Source organism: Rhinoraja longicauda, chromosome 7, assembly GCF_053455715.1.
Source record: "Rhinoraja longicauda isolate Sanriku21f chromosome 7, sRhiLon1.1, whole genome shotgun sequence".
Lineage (NCBI taxonomy): Eukaryota > Metazoa > Chordata > Chondrichthyes > Rajiformes > Arhynchobatidae > Rhinoraja > Rhinoraja longicauda.
The window spans coordinates 75464204-75481054 of NC_135959.1; positions in this window are offsets into that span (position 1 = coordinate 75464204).

Consider the following 16851-nt stretch of genomic DNA (forward strand, 5'->3'; position numbering starts at 1 on the left):
GGCTGATAAATCCCCAGGGCCTGATGGTCTGCATCCCAGAGTACTTAAGGAGGTGGCTCTAGAAATAGTGGAAGCATTGGAGATCATTTTTCAATGTTCTATAGATTCAGGATCAGTTCCTGTGGATTGGAGGATAGCAAATGTTATCCCACTTTTTAAGAAAGGAGGGAGAGAGAAAACAGGTAATTATAGACCAGTTAGTCTGACATCAGTGGTGGGGAAGATGCTGGAGTCAATTATAAAAGACGAAATTGCTGAGCATTTGGATAGCAGTATCGGGATCATTCCGAGTCAGCATGGATTTACGAAGGGGAAATCATGCTTGACAAATCTACTGGAATTTTTTGAGGATGTAACTAGGAAAATTGACAGGGGAGAGTCAGTGGATGTGGTGTACCTCGACTTTCAGAAAGCCTTCGACAAGGTCCCACATAGGAGATTAGTGGGCAAAATTAGGGCACATGGTATTGGGAGTAGGGTACTGACATGGATAGAAAATTGGTTGACAGACAGAAAACAAAGAGTGGGGATAAATGGGTCCCTTTCGGAATGGCAGGCAGTGACCAGTGGAGTACCGCAAGGTTCGGTGCTGGGACCCCAGCTATTTACGATATACATTAATGACTTAGACGAAGGGATTAAAAGTACCATTAGCAAATTTGCAGATGATACTAAGCTGGGGGGTAGTGTGAATTGTGAGGAAGATGCAATAAGGCTGCAGGGTGACTTGGACAGGTTGTGTGAGTGGGCGGATACATGGCAGATGCAGTTTAATGTAGATAAGTGTGAGGTTATTCACTTTGGAAGTAAGAATAGAAAGGCAGATTATTATCTGAATGGTGTCAAGTTAGGAGGAGGGGGAGTTCAACGAGATCTGGGTGTCCTAGTGCATCAGTCAATGAAAGGAAGCATGCAGGTACAGCAGGCAGTGAAGAAAGCCAATGGAATGTTGGCCTTCGTAACAAGAGGAGTTGAGTATAGGAGCAAAGAGGTCCTTCTACAGTTGTACCGAGCCCTGGTGAGACCGCACCTGGAGTACTGTGTGCAGTTTTGGTCTCCAAATTTGAGGAAGGATATTCTTGCTATGGAGGGCGTGCAGCGTAGGTTCACTAGGTTAATTCCCGGAATGGCGGGACTGTCGTATGTTGAAAGGCTGGAGCGATTGGGCTTGTATACACTGGAATTTAGAAGGATGAGGGGGATCTTATTGAAACATATAAGATAATTAGGGGATTGGACACATTAGAGGCAGGAAACATGTTCCCAATGTTGGGGGAGTCCAGAACAAGGGGCCACAGTTTAAGAATAAGGGGTAGGCCATTTAGAACGGAGATGAGGAAGAACTTTTTCAGTCAGAGAGTGGTGAAGGTGTGGAATTCTCTGCCTCAGAAGGTAGTGGAGGCCAATTCTCTGAATGCTTTCAAGAGAGAGCTAGATAGAGCTCTTAAGGATGGCGGAGTCAGGGGGTATGGGGAGAAGGCATTAACGGGGTACTGATTGAGAATGATCAGCCATGATCACATTGAATGGCGGTGCTGGCTCGAAGGGCCGAATGGCCTCCTCCTGCACCTATTGTTTATTGTCTATTGTCTATTCCTTTAGCCCTAAGAGCTAAATCTAACTCTCTCTTGAAAACATCCAGGTAAATCTTTTCACTCCTTTTCTGACAATTAAATTTCCATTTAACTGTGATGGTCACTTTGGTGGACATGTGGTCACATTAATCTGAAGTTTCCCAGTACTTGGACTTCCTGGAATTTTCCATTTGTTTCCCAGACTGACTGTCTGCCCCTATCCATTAGCCTGCACACTGATCTTATGTTCGCAAAGCAATTTTGAATGTTCACTTCCCTTCCTGGGGATGTTATTGTCTCCATTTGAATTTTGCACCCACAGGGAAGGTAGTTCCATCGGAACATTGTTTTCACTTTCTATTATTGACACCATGAACCTACCTGGATCACTGACTGAACATGTTGGTGGGCTTAATTCTCTGTTATTCCCCCTCTAAAATTACCTCTATTTTCTTTATCATTATGTCAAACAGTTAAAATTAAGGCAAAGAAAACGGCTCTGTCATTTAAAGGAATTTAAGTATAAGCAATATAAAGAATACTTTGGAAAAAAATCTCAGCGATAGAGCTTCTGCCTTAGGTCGCTAGAGACTCGGGTTCGATCCCGACTATGGGTGCTGTCTGTACGGAGCTCGTACGATATTCACATGATCGCATGGGTTTTCTCTGAGATCTTCGGTTTCCTCCCACACTCCACAGACGTTCAGGTTTGTAGATTAATTGGCTTGGTATAAATACAAATTGTCCCTAGAGTGTGTACTGTATATACGGGGATCGCTGCTCAGTGAGGACTCAGTGGGCCGAAAGACCTGTTTCCACGCAGTATCTCTAAACTAAACTAAACTAAACTAAGATCATGTTGCATCTGCATAAAAATACATGGTTGATATTTTAGGTCTGGGGTCCTCATCAGAAGTAAGAAGGAGAGAAATGTATTTGTCAAGTTAGCAGATTAGGGCAGTCACGGTGGCGCAGCGGTAGAGTTGCTGCCTTACAGCGAATGCAGTGCCAGGGACCCGGGTTCCATCCCGACTATGGGTGCTGTCTGTACGGAGTTTCTACGTTCTCCCGTGACCTGCGTGGGATTTCTCCGAGATCTTCTATTTCCTCCCACACTCCAAACACGTACAGGTTTGTAAGTAAATTGGCTTGGTAAATGTAAAAATTGTCCCTAGTTGGTGTAGGATAGTTAATGTGCGGGGATCGCTGGTCGGCGCGGACCCAGTGGGCCGAAGGGCCTGTTTCCGTGCTGTATCTCTAAACTAAGATTAAGATAAGGCGAGGGAAGATGATGGGTTGAGCAAAGGGAATTCCTCTGACTGGGTGAAATAAAGGGGCAGTCAAGATGAACCTTTGCTGTTTATTTCTGTGTTACTGACATTGTTCATGTCATATTGCATGGACATGTACAAAGCCATGATCATATTGAGTTGTAGGGCAGACTTTCAAGAACGATTGACTATTTCATCTAATTTTCCTATATTCTTTTGTTCTCTTGAATAGGTGCTGATCCAACGGGTCCTTTTGAGAATGGCAGGCAGTGGCGAGTGGAGTGCCGCAAGGCTCAGTGTTGGGGCCGCAACTGTTTACCATATATATTAATGATTTGGGAGAGGGAATTAGAAGTAACACTAGCAAGTTTGCGGATGACACAAAGCTGGGTGGCAGTGTGAACTGTGAAGAGGATGTTAGGAGGTTGCAAGGTGACCTGAACAGGTTGAGTGAGTGGGCAGATGCGTGGCAGATGCTGTATAATGTAGATAAATGTGACCTTATACACTTTGGCGGCAAAAACAAAGATGCAGATTATTATCTCAATGGAGTTAGGTTAGGTAAGGGGGAGGTGCAGCGAGACCTGGGTGTCCTTGTACACCAGTCACTGAAAGTTGGCGTGCAGGTACAGCAGGCAGTGAAGAAAGCTAATGGCATGTTGGCCTTCATAACGAGAGGATTTCAGTATAGTAGTAAATAAGTTCTTCTGCAGTTGTACAGGGCCCTGGTAAGACCACATCTGGAGTATTGTGGACAGTTTTGGTCTCCTAATTTGAGGAAGGACATCCTTGTAATTGAGGCAGTGCAGCGTAGGTTCACGAGATTGATCCCTGGGATGGCGGGACTGCCAAATAAGGAAAGATTGAAAAGACTAGGCTTGTATTCACTGGAGTTTAGAAGGATGAGAGGGGATCTTATAGAGACATATAAAATTATAAAAGGACTGGACAAGCTAGATGCAGGAAAAAATGTTCCCAATGTTGGGCGAGTCCAGAACCAGAGGCCACAGTCTTAGAATAAAGGGGAGGCCATTTAAAACTGAGGTGAGAAGGAACTTTTCCACCCAGAGGGTTGTGAATTTGTGGAATTCTCTGCCACAGAGGGCAGTGGAGGCCAATTCACTAAGAGAGAGTTAGATAGAGCTCTAGGGGCTAGCGGAATCAAGGGATATGGGGAGAAGGCAGGCACTGGTTACTGATTGTGGATGATCAGCCATGATCACAATGAATGGCGATGCTGGCTCGAAGGGTTCGAATGGCCTCCTCCTGCACCTATTTTCTATGTTTATATGTTTCTATGTTCATTCTATGTTAATATTTTAAATTATTTATCGGTATTTAATGTGTACAAAAAATGTGCTTTCACTGCCCTTTAAGGGAGAGGGTTTCAAAGACACTTGACCCACTGAGAAAGAAAACCTTATCAGCTCATCAATGCTTAAATGAACAGTCCCTTAATTTTAAACGCTGAAGATTCTCCCACAAAGGGAAACATCCTATTCACAGCCACCCCGACAATCTATCTCAGGACAGACACAAAATGCTCGAGTAACTCAGCGGGACAGGCAGCATCTCTGGAGAGAAGGAATGGGTGATGTTTCGGGTCCAGACCCTCCTTCAGACTGGAAACAGAATTCTCATCGGAGAGAGGAGGAGAACCTGTCCAAAGTCGGCATACCTTGAGGAGATATCACAGTGGAGCGTACAGAATGTGTAGGAAGGAACTGCAGATGCTGCTTTACACTGAAGCAAACCCTTCCCTTGCTTCCGATAACATCCCAGGATGCACCTCATCAGACCGCAGATAGACACAAAATTCTGGAACAACTCAGCGGGACAGGCAGCATCTCTGGTGAGGAGTGAGTGACGTTTCGGGTCAAGACCCTTCTTCAGACTGCGAGGGCCTTGTCTGTTTCAATCAAGGCCCCCCTCACTCTTCAAAGCTCCAGCTGCTAACAAACTGCACACCCTTCATTCATAAGACAATCCACCCATCTCTGAATGTCATCGGTCTGAAATATCAATTGGTTTCTCTTGCTGCTGATGCAGCTTGACTGGCTGAATTCCTCTAGCGTTTCCATTTTGCTCTCCTCTGCCATTGCCCTCGGGCTCCTGACACCAAGCCAGTTTTGTATTCTATTTGCCAACATGTTCTGGGTCCCATGAGCTGTGATTTTGTGATATATAAACGCGTTGGACATAAATGCAGACGTGTTGGTTAGAAAGTTTGCAGATGACACCGACACTGCCGGCAGCGGAGACTGTGAGGAAGGCTGTCAAAGTGAACAGCAGGATCTAGATGAGCTGCAGAACTGGGTGGAGAAATGGCAGATGGAGTTTAATCCGGGCAAGTGTGGGGTATTGCACTTGGCATGGGCCTTCATAGCATTGATGTACAGAGGGATCTTGTGGTCCAAGCCCAGAACTAGGCTTGTATACACTGGAATTTAGAAGGATGAGAGGAGATCTTATCGAAACGTATAAGATTATTAAGGGGTTGGACACGTTAGAGGCAGGAAACATGTTCCCGAAGTTGGGGGAGTCCAGAACAAGGGGCCACAGTTTAAGAATAAGGGGTAGGCCATTTAGAACTGAGATGAGGAAAAACCTTTTCAGTCAGAGAGTTGTGAATCTGTGGAATTCTCTGCCTCAGAAGGCAGTGGAGGTCAATTCTATGAATGCATTCAAGAGAGAGCTAGATAGAGCTCTTAAGGATAGCGAAGTCAGGGGGTATGGGGAGAAGGCAGGAACGGGGTACTGATTGGGAATGATCAGCCATGATCACATTGAATGGCGGTGCTGGCACGAAGGGCCGAATGGCCTCCTCCTGCACCTATTGTCTATCGTCTATCTATCGTCTAACTCCCTGAAAATGGCAACACAATTAGATGGAGTGGTAAAGAAGGCACATGGTATGCTTGCTTTCAAGGTTGGCCCAACTCTTACACTCAACACATGAGTAGAAGAGTCAGGAAGTCATGATGCAACTTTATAGGACATTGCTAATCCATAGAGGCTTTTGGATATGCAGGGAATAGAGGGATATAGATGATATGTCATCAGATAAGAGGTTGTCTTGGCATCCTGCTTGGCACAGGCAATGTGGGCTGAAGGGCCTGTTCTTATGCTTCTACTGTTCTATGTACTGTGTGTCCACACTCAAAATATTAAAGCGAGGCAGGGTAATTATAGTAGATGAAACTGTAGTTAAATGTTTATTGTTGCCTTTGAGTTTAAAAAACGTGAAAACTCAATGTACTTTGAGACAATACACATAACATAACATAACAAAACTTTATTGTCACTCGGCACAACACCGAGCGAAATTTCAGCAGTCACAGCAAAAAAAGAAAAGAACACAGGACACCCGACCCCAACACAAACATCCATCACAGTGACTCCAAACACCCCCTCACTGTGATGGAGGCAACAAAACTTCCCCTCTCCTCCCCCCGCACCCACGGACAGACAGCTCGACCCCTACCGAGGCGACCGACACGCACAGCCCCCGCAAGGGGATGGAAGGCCCCCCGGCCGAGCCGCCCCGGGCACTGAAATGTCCCGCGGCCGCACCGGGCGATGTTAAGTCCAGCGGCCGAGCTGCACCGGGCACCGAAACGTCCCGCGGCCGAGCCACACCGGGCACCGAAACGTCCCGCGGCCGAGCCGCACCGGGCACTGAAACGTCCCGCAGCTGAGCCGCGCCGGGCACTGAAACGTCCCGCAGCCGAGCCGCGCCGGGCACTGAAACGTCCCGCAGCCGAGCCGCACCGGGCACTGAAACGTCCCGCAGCCGAGCCGCACCGGCGATGTTAAGTCCCGCAGCCGAGCCGCACCGGGCACTGAAACGTCCCGCAGCCGAGCCGCACCGGGCACTGAAACGTCCCGCGGCCGAGCCGCACCGGCGATGTTAAGTCCAGCGGCCGAGCCGCGCCGGGCGATGTTAAGTCCAGCGGCCGAGCTGCGCCCCAGGGAAGAGACCTAATAAAAGAAAGGTTTCCCCCGCCCCACCCCCCCTCCCTAACACACCCACCCCCCCCCCCACACATACACAGCCAAAAACAGAAACAAAAACCATCCCAACACCGACACAAACAAAAAAAAAGAAAAAAAGACAAACAGACTGCCAGAGAGCCATTTCCAGTGTACAGATACATGATAAGGAAATAACGTTTAGTGCAAGGTGAAGCCAGCAAAGTCCCATCAAGAATAGTCTGAGGGTCACCAATGAGGTAGATAGTAGTTCAGACTATAGATTGGATCCAGGACAATAAAATCCAACACTATCTGGGACAGTGTGAGAGGACATGACTTTCATTTTCAATACCAATCACTATTAAGTGAATTTCTTGATTACATGTTGAAACATAGAAAAATAGTGGAGTGGGCCATTCGGCCCTTCGAGCCAGCACCGCCATTCAATATGATCATGGCTGATCATCTAAAATCAGTACCCCGTTCCTGCTTTCTCCCCATATCCCTTGATTCCTTTAGGCCGAAGAGCTAAATCTAACTCTCTCTTGAAAACATCCAGTGAATCGGCCTCCACTGCCTTCTGTGGCAGATAATTCCACAGATTCACAACTCTCTGGCTGAAATGTTTTTCCTCATCTCAGTCCTAAATGGCCTACCCCTTATTCTTAAACTGTGGCCCCTGGTTCTGGACTCCCCTAACCTGGGGAACATTTTTCCTGCATCTAGCCAGTCCAATCCTTTAAGAATTTTATATGTTTCTATAATATGTGAAGATTAAGTATTTACGTTCTGGATGGTTAACCAGAACAGGTGAAACAAACAAGATATCCTTGTGTTTTTGGCAGAAACAAAATATCAGTGTTTTTTGGCTGCATTTGACTGATAATGTATTGCAGAGTCAGCAGAAAGCACTTGAAAATTGTTTGCTTCTGGTAATGGAGACTGGAGAATAATCAGGTATAAAAGTGCCTGAGAAATACAAAACAATGACATAATCTGTCTGTGGCAGTGAAATGTCACGGCAGTACTGAGCTTGCCCCTGAGAATATAGAGTTGATCCATTCAGAGTCGGTGGAGTTAATATAAAAGTCAATAAAGTTGTAAATACGTGAAGGTCTCATGCCTGAATCTAACTGAGAATTTATTGCAACCTTTGAATGCAACAAAGAAAGGACTGGGGAACACAATAGTGCCCTGTTGAGTAATTGGCCATACACCAGTGGGCAATTAAGGGGTGGCACAGTGGTAGAACTACTGCCTTACAGCGCCAGAGACCCGGCTTCGATCCCGACTACGACTGCTTGTCGGTACGGAGTTTGTACGTTCTCCCCGTGACCCACGTGGGTTTGCTCTGAGATCTTCGGTTTCCTCCCACACTCCAATGACATACAGGTTTGTAGGTTAATTGGCTTGGTATAAATGTAAAATTGTCCCTAGTGCGTGTTAATGTATGGGGATCGCTGGTCGGTGTAGACTCATTGGGCCGAAGGGCCTGTTTCAGCCCTGCATCACTAAACTAAAAAAAACTAAAACCAGTTGCCTGAAAAAAGCTGGGCACAGGAATAGTGAAAGGCTTGGATGGAGTGGATGTGGAGAGGATGTTTCCACTAGTGGGAGAGTCTAGGACCGGAGGTCATAGCCTCAGAATAAAAGGATGTTCCTTTAGGAAGATGTGGAGGAAATTCTTTAGTCAGAGGGTGATGAATCTGTGGAATTCTTTGCCACAGAAGGCTGTGGAGGCCAAGTCAATGGAAGGCCAAGGTAATGGAAGGCAGAGATAGATAGATTATTATAAGAAAATAACTGCAGATGCTGGTACAAATTGAAGGTATTTATTCACAAAATGATGGAGTAACTTGGCAGGACAGGCAGCATCTCAGGAGAGAAGGAATGGGCGACGTTTCGGGTTGAGACCCTTCTTCAGTCTGAATAAAATCCAATTCAGTCTGAATAAAATTCAGTCTGAAGAAGGGTCTCGACCCGAAACGTCGCCCATTCTTTCTCTCCTGAGATGCTGCCTGACCTGCTGAGTTACTCCAGCATTTTGTGAGTAAACGCCTTAGATAAATTATTGATCAGGGATCAATTGTCAAGGATTATGGAGAGAAGGCAAGAGAATGGGGTTAGGACGGAGAGATAGATCAGCCATGATTGTATGGCGGAGTATGGCCTAATTCTGCTCCTATCATTTATGAACATGAAAATCAAACTTTATTTCTGAAAGGAATGTTATGTTTGCCTAATCTAATAGGCTTTGAGGATGTGGCTGGCTGGATTAATGAGGAAGAGTTTGGAGTCTGGGGGGCAGGGGGTCAGGGGGTCAGGGGGGCAGGGGGGCAGGGGGTCAGGGGGTCAGGGGGGCAGGGGGTCAGGGGAGTGGAAAATGTGAGGCAGTAGATATCGCGTCTGAAGAAGGGTTTCGACCCGAAACGTCACCCATTCCTTCTCTCCTGAGATGCTGCCTGACCTGCTGAGTTACTCCAGCATTTTGTGTCTAACATTGGAGTTTGGAAATCAGGATTTTTAGAAGATACTCAAGAAAGTAAGGGCTTGCAGAATTAAGGTCATGAATTGGGCATGCATGAACATGGGTAGCACGGTGGCGCAGCAGTAGAGTTGCTGCCTTACAGCGAATGCAGCGCCGGAGACTCAGGTTCGATCCCGACTACGGGCGCCGTCGTGTACGGAGTTTGTACGTTCTCCCTGTGACCTGCGTGGGTTTTCTCCAAGATCTTCGGTTTCCTCCCACACTCCAAAGACGGACAGGTATGTAGGTTAATTGACTGGGTAATTGTAAAAATTGTCCCTAGTGGGTGTAGGATAGTGTTAGTGTGCGGGGATCGCTGGGCGACGCGGACTCGGTGGGCCGAAGGGCCTGTTTCCGCGTTGTATCTCTAAATCTAAAAAAAATATATTCTTGTTGACTGATAACATCAAGAGAAAAACTTCAAAGGCCTACTTGTGAAAGATAGTTTTTGACAGACTAAGTCCATGCTGACAATACACATAAACCATGCAGAATTGTTATTTTGCTTTAGGGAAAATAAAGTAGTTTACAAAATAGGCACAGAAGTCACAGACCTCAGTCAATGCACAGCAGGATGCACCATCCTCCCCCCCCCCCTCCCCCCCTCCCCCCCCTCCCCCCTCCCCCCCTCTCCCCCCCCTCCCCCCCCTCCCCCCCCCCCTCCCCCCCCCTCCCCTCCTCCCCCTCCTCATCCTCCCCCTCCTCCTCCTCCTCCTCCCCCTCCTGTGAAACAGTGGAAACAGGCCCACCGGCCCAACTTGCCCACACCGACCAACATGTCCCATCTACACTAGTCCCACCTGCCTGCGTTTGACCCGTGTCCCTCTAAATCTATCCTATCCTTGTACACGTCTAAATGTTTCATAAACGTTGTGATAGTTCCTGCCTCAATGACCTCCTCTGGCAGCTCGTTCCATATCAACCTGTAAATCCAGGTTGACTTGAGCTGGAGTTATAAGAGTTTTTGGACATGTTCTTCCTCCTTCCTCTCGTGTCACATTGTGGAGTGGATGTTGCCTTTGTATGGTCTATTTTAACAGAGACAACATCACTCAGCCTGTCGTGAATCCAGTGCATGGACCTAACAACCATCTGTTTGTCCACAGCTCCTGCAGTGAGTAATTTAGTTTGGTATAGACAGCGCAGAAACAGGCCCTTCGGCCCACCGGGTCCGCGCCGACCAGCGATCCCCGTACACTAACACTATCCTACACCCACTAGGGACAATTTTTACATTTACCCAGCCAATTAACCTACAAACCTTTACGTCTTTGGAGAGTGGGAGGAAACCGAAGATCTCGGAGGAAACCCACGCAGGTCATGGGGAGAACGTACAAGCTCTGTACAGACGGCACCCGTAGTTGGGATGGAACCCGGGTCTCCGGCGCTGCATTCGCTGTAAGGCAGCAACTCTACCGCTGCACCACCGTGACACCCAAATCGTACTTGGCTATTATTGGCATACTATTGTACAGATAGAAGAAGTGATCTGACACAAAACGTCACCCTTCTACGTTTACACGTTATTTTACAGCATCTATTTGGGAAGATAATTTGGAGTTTTCAATGCATTCAAAGACTTGAGGAGTGTTGAAGTTGTGCAATTAATCTGCAAATGAATGATTAAGCAGTTGCATGATTTAAGAAAGCACTTGAATGACCTTATTGAATAGTGGAACAGTTCTGAGCGGCTGAATGACATATACCTGCTTATGCCTCAGGATGTACTGTATATTTTAATGACAGGATCTGTAGACGAATAGTTACAGTTATGTCAGAGGTTAGCATTTAGTCTCTGTATAGACAATTTGGATTTAATAATATGCAGGTACAGTATTTTGTAAAACAAGCAGTGAATTTCAAGAAAAGCATTGATTTTACATGGTGGCGCAGTGGTAGATTTGCTGCCTCACAGCGCCATAGACCGACCCTGGTTCGATCCCAACCAGGGGTGCTGTCTGTACAGAGCTTGTATGTTCTCCCTGTGACCTGCTTGGTTTTCTCCGGGTGCTCCGGATTCTTCCCACGCTCCAAAGACATACCGGTTTGTCGGTTAATTGGCTTCGGTAAAATTGTGAATTGTCCCTAGTGTGTGTAGGATAGTGTTAATGTGCGGGGATCGCTGGTCGGTGCAGACTCGGTGGGCCGAAGGGCCTGTTTCCACGCTGTATCTCTAAACTAAACTAAAAACTAAAATGCAGATTCCTTGGTTAGTGGCTTCCATTTTATGCTCTATCGCTTAATGTTCTCCTCTAACAACTTTACATTCTGTTCAATCATTTTAATCTGCAATTTGGCTGCTGCTGAGGAGTTTTATTTGTACTGTTGTTATCTGAACATTGGCAGCAAGACAGAACAGGCATTCAAGGAGATCACCGAATGATGATGAAGGATCAGTAACATCATTCCAGATTAGGGAGGTGGATAAATTTGAAGGAATCTCGCAGGTGATAATGTTCCTATGAGCTTGCTGCTCTTGTTTAGTTTAGTTTAGTTTAGAGATACAGCGCGGAAACAGGCCCTTCCGCCCACCGGGTCCGCGCCGCCCAGCGATCCCCGCACATTAACACTATCCTACACACACTAGGGACAATTTTTACATTTACCAAGCCAATTAACACACATACCTGCACGTCTTTGGAGTGTGGGAGGAAACCGAAGATCTCGGAGAAAACCCACGCAGGTCACAGGGAGAACGTACAAACTCCATACAGACTGCGCCCGTAGTCGGGATGGAACCCGGGTCTCCGGCGCTGCATTCGCTGTAAGGCAGCAACTCTACCGCTGTGCCACCATGATCGCCCTTTACATTTGTAGAGTTCACAGATTTTGGGCTTCTTGCAGGTACCATTTCAAGTACTCCATCCTCTGCTTCTTGCAACATGTGCAGGAAGGAACTACAGACGCTGGTTTAAACCAAAGACAGACACAAAATGCTGGAGTAACTCAGCTGGACAGGCAGCATCTTCCTGGAGAGAAGGAACGGTTGACGTTTCGGGACGAGACCCTTCTTCTTAGTAATGTTGAGGGAGTGGGGGCTGGGAAAGCGGAAGTCAATAAAGTGATGAAGGGCGTGTGAGGTTTCTTGGACATATGTTGGGAGAGACTGAACCAGGGGGGATAGGATGGAGTCGACGTATGTGGAAATTATACCTCTAGAAGGATGAGAGGAGATCTTATCGAAACGTATAAGATTATTAAGGGGTTGGACACGTTAGAGGCAGGAAACATATTCCAAATGTTGGGGGAGTCCAGAACAAGGGGCCACAGTTTAAGAATAAGGGGTAAGCCATTTAGAACTGTGATGAGGAAAAACTTTTTCAGTCAGAGAGTTGTGAATCTGTGGAATTCTCTGCCTCAGAAGGCAGTGGAGGCCAATTCTCTGAATGCATTCAAGAGAAAGCTAGATAGAGCTCTTAAGGATAACGGAGTCAGGGGGTATGGGGAGAAGGCAGGAACGGGGTACTGATTGAGAATGATCAGCCATGATCACATTGAATGGCGGTGCTGGCTCGAAGGGCCGAATGGCCTCCTCCTGCACCTATTGTCTATTGTCTAAACAATGGGCAGGGGTGCAACGGTTCTCCTTCAGTGCCCTGCATTGTACACTGGCTACCATGCATGGGCACTAGAAGGCCTTCGCTCTGTCTCCCAGACCTCACTCACCCAGACTTGCAATGGATCTCAACTTCACTTTATTCTGCAACAAATCCACAGAGTCAGTCAGCAGAATGGTCCTGAGCCAAAACATTTTGTGTACAAAATCATGAGAGGAATAGATCTCTTGTCCAGAGTAGGGGAATCAAGGGCCAGAGGACGTAGGTTCAAGGTGAAGGGGAAAAGATTTAATAGGAATCCGAGGGGTAATTTTTTCGCACAGAGGGTGGTGGGCGTGTGGAACAAGCTGCCAGAGGAGGTAGTTGAGGCAGGGACTATCCCATCGTTTAAGAAACAGTTGGACAGGTACATGGATAGGACAGGTTTGGAATGTTATGGACCAAGCGCAGGCAGGTGGGACGAGTGTAGCTGGGACATTGTTGGCCGGTGTGGGTGAGTTAGGCTGAAGGGCCTGTTTCCACACTGCATCAATCTATGACTCGATGACTATGAATCTATCACTAGGGGGTATGGGGAGAAGGCAGGAACGGGGTACTGATTGAGAATGATCAGCCATGATCACATTGAATGGCGGTGCTGGCTCGAAGGACCGAATGGCCTCCTCCTACACCTATTGTCTATTGTCTATTGTCTACTCTCCATATTCTCCAGTGATGCTGCCTGATCCGCTGAATTACTCCAGCACTGTGTGTCTTTTTTTATAAAACAGCATCTGCAGTTCCTTGTTTCTGCAAGTTGTGGGGGTGCTACCAGAATAGCCTGGGTACTTACTGCAATGTGAGTGTTACTTGCCACTGAGTACGCATGTCCGAATATGGTCTGGGTCTCGCTGCCTGCAGGAAGAAGCTGCTTCCTTTGCAGAGAGACACAAAAAATGCTGGAAGAACTCAGTGGGACAGGCAGCCTCTCTGGAGAGAGGGAACAGGTGATGTTTCAGGTCGAGAAGCGTCTCGACCCGAAATGTCACCCATTCCTTCTCTCCAGAGATGCTGCCAGAACCGCTGAGTTACTCCAGCATTTTGTGTCTACCTTCGGTTTAAACCAGCATCTGCAGTTCCTTCTGAGACAATAAAAGTACTTTCCTTTTGAAGAGGAGGAATTTCTTTAGTCAGAGAGCCATTAGTTTTTATTAGAATAAGATATTATTAGAATAGAATATTAGTCATTATTCTTTGTGTAGGTGCTGCAAATGCTGGTACAATCGAAGGTACCACAAAATGCTGGAGTAACTCAGTGGGTCAGTCAGCATCTCAGGAGTGAAGGAATGGGTGAGTTTTCGGTTCGAGACCCTTCTTCAGACTCATTATTCTTCCGACACTGGCAGACGAATTTTTAATAGAGTCATAGAATTATACAGCACAGTAAACAGTCCCTTCTGCCCAACTTGTCCAGGCTGACCAAGATGCTCTATTTAACCTAGTCCCATTTAACCTAATCCCTCTCAAATGTCCTATCCATGTGTTTGTCCAAGTGTTTTTTAAATACTTTTATAGGCTACCTCGTCTACCACCGTCTGAATGAAAAAGTTGCCCTTCAAGTTCCTATTAAATCTTTCCCCTCCCACTTTAAAGTTACATTCTCGGGTTCTTGATTCCCTTAACCTGGGTAAAAGGCAATAAAGTTAAATCGTATGGAATCAGTGAGTATGCCCACTTCTGACCTAATGATAGAAAAAAGCCCAATCACATAGCAAGATTGAAGATTGAAGATTGAAGATTGAAGATTGAAGATTGAAGATTGAAGATTGAAGATTGAAGATTGAAGATTGAAGATTGAAGATTGAAGATTGAAGATTGAAGATTGAAGATTGAAGATTGAAGATTCAATTTATTGCCACATGTACCAATTAATGTACAGTGAAATTTGCATTACCATACAGCCATACTAAGTGAAAAGCAACAAGACACACAGCCACATAAAGTAACATTTAACATAAACATCCACCACAGCGGATTCCACATTCTTCACTGTGATGGAAGGTAATAAAGTTCAACCACCTTCCTCTTTGTTCACCCGCGGTCGGGGCTGTTGAACCGTCCACAGTCGCCGCTGCCGACTGTCCGATGTCCGAGGCCCTCGCGTCGGGGTGATTGAAACTCCCCGCGTCGGGACGGTTGAAACTCTCTCCGCGGCATGGAGCTCCCGAGTCGGCCTCTTCTTACCAGAGACCGCAGGCTTCACGGTGTTAAAGTCCACAGGCCCCGCGGTTGGAGCTCTCCACAGTCGATCCTCGACAAAGGATCGCAGCTCCACGATGTTAAAGTCCGCGCCGCGCCCGCGGCATGAAGCGCCGGGCCGGTCTCCAGGAAAGGCCACCAACTCCTCGATGTTAGGCCGCAGTGGGGACGGAGATACGACACGGAGACAAATCACATCTCCGTCGAGGTAAGAGATTGAAAAAAAAGTTTCACCCAAATCAATCCCCCCCCACATAAAACAAACCAAGAAACACTAAAACATACTTTTAACACTTACTTAAAATAATAAAACAGTAGAAAGGACAGACGGACTGTTGGCGAGGCAGCCTCTGTGGTGGCGCCACCCGATGGATGCAGTTGCAGATGGTGGGATTAAAGACACTGCTCTGAGGAGTCCTGCAGTGGGCTGGACTGATTGACCTCTGATAAGCACAGTATCTTCCTCTATCTGAGGTATGATTGGATTACTGTTGGATTACCTTTTCCTTTTCAGCTCATTCCTTTCAATTTTTTACTCAGGGATTTTGATTAATAGATAGTTTTGAGGCAGAGATAGATCGTTTTTTGACTGTTTTTGGATGAAATTCCGTTACCCACAGTCAACAATAAGAAACAAGGAAAATAACACACACAATCACAAAACCAACACAAAACAAAAAAAGAAACATCCATCACAGTGAGTCTCCTCCAGTCACCTCCTCACTGTGATGGAAGGCCAGAATGTCTTTTCTCTTCCCTGCCATCTACTTGGTAAAAGTGACAATGCTGGAGAGACATGCCATTGCATGAAGATGAGGCGACCGGGAGTAATAGGTGGATAGAGATCTGAGGATGTGCATAAAAGAGAATGTTGAGCGCTCCTGCAAAGTAAACGTGGGTGCAGAATTATGTATTGGAGTAGGGTTCGACATGGCAGAGTGAATGGTCACACCAGGATATTGTGAAGATAGGTACCGAAGATAGACACATAAAGCTGGAGTAACTCAGCGGGTCTGACAGCATCTCTGGAGAACAGGAATAGACTGAGCCTATGTTCGGGTTAAACCAGCATCTGCAGTTCAACATATGGTGGAGTTTAGGCGGTCACGGTGGCACAGCGGTAGAGTTGCTGCCTTTCAGCTAATGCAGCGCCGGAGACCCGGGTTCGATCATGACTACGGGTGCTGTCTGTACGGAGTTTGTACGTTCTCCCAGTGACATGTGTGGGTTTTCTCCGAGATCTTCGGTTTAGAAACATAGAAACATAGGAAATAGGTGCAGGAGTAGGCCATTCGGCCCTTCGAGCCTGCACCGCCATTCAATATGATCATGGCTGATCATTCAGCTCAGTAGCCTGTACCTGCCTTCTCTCCATACCCCCTGATCCCTTTAGCAAAAAGGGCCACATCCAACTCCCTCTTAAATATAGCCAATGAACTGGCCTCAACTACCTTCTGTGGCAGAGAATTCCACAGACTCACCACTCTCTGTGTGAAGAAATGTTTTCTCATCTCGGTCCTAAAAGACTTCCCCCTTATCCTTAAGCTGTGACCCCTGGTTCTGGACTCCCCCAACATCGGGAACAATCTTCCCACATCTAGCCTCTCCAACCCCTTAAGAATTTTATATGTTTCTATAAGATCCCCCCTCAGTCTTCTAAATTCCAGCGAGTACAAGCCCAGTCTATCTAGTCTTTCCTCATATGTAAG